The 659-nt window shown below is 45.2% G+C and overlaps 1 protein-coding gene across 1 annotated transcript in view; it reads left to right on the top strand.

The window, feature by feature from the left end:
* DCAF4 (DDB1 and CUL4 associated factor 4) overlaps window positions 1–659 on the top strand; it is an 18911-nt gene that overhangs the window by 3880 nt on the left and 14372 nt on the right. The window contains 1 exon segment of the mRNA XM_006030362.3: window positions 29–129. The gene's annotated coding sequence lies outside the window, so the exon portion shown is untranslated.

Raw genomic sequence — 659 nt, 5'->3', positions numbered from 1 at the left:
ATATATATATATATATATATTTTTTTAGGTATGAACAAGATGAAACACAAGCATCGCTAAATGCAGGCCCCAGTACCAGTGAGTCCCCTTCTTCCTCTTCCAGTTCATGTCGGAGCTCTCCAGTGCCTGGTAAGAAACTGCTGTATGCATGAGCCAAAAGCCAGCACTTCAGAATTAGCTGCATGTAGATAAAATATTTTGTCAGGAAGACATTCAAAAGCTGAAGTAAGCTACAAGAAATGTTCTAAAACAATGTGGGTGTGCAACTTTTTTGGCAAGTGTGCCACAAATTAGCCTTGTATCCTCCACAAGTGCTGCTCTATTCCCTTCCCCTGCCCAGTTTGCTATTCTGCTTTCTGCCCTATCTCTCGCTGTGCTGCTGCCTGTCCTTTCTCCAATCTGCCACATACACACAAGCTGCCAATGTCACTTGTGGCACAGGCTGCAGGCTGGCCACCCCTGTTCTAAGAGATGTACATCTTTAAAAGAATTATGTTAAATAGGCAAAGACAATATCACTATAGTCCCATGTAGTAATTATAACCCAGAGCTGAACAAATAGCAGCCTGCAGGCCACATGTGAGACAGGAGGGCTTAAAATGTGGCCCCCCAGCTCCCACCTGGCCACTGCTACCCTTGTTGCTCAGCTGCAGCAGCAG

The sequence above is a fragment of the Alligator sinensis genome, unplaced genomic scaffold, assembly GCF_000455745.1.
Source record: "Alligator sinensis unplaced genomic scaffold, ASM45574v1 scaffold381_1, whole genome shotgun sequence".
NCBI lineage: Eukaryota > Metazoa > Chordata > Crocodylia > Alligatoridae > Alligator > Alligator sinensis.
The sequence above is the reverse complement of the archived record's forward strand: the minus strand, read 5'-3'. Positions and strand labels throughout refer to the sequence as shown.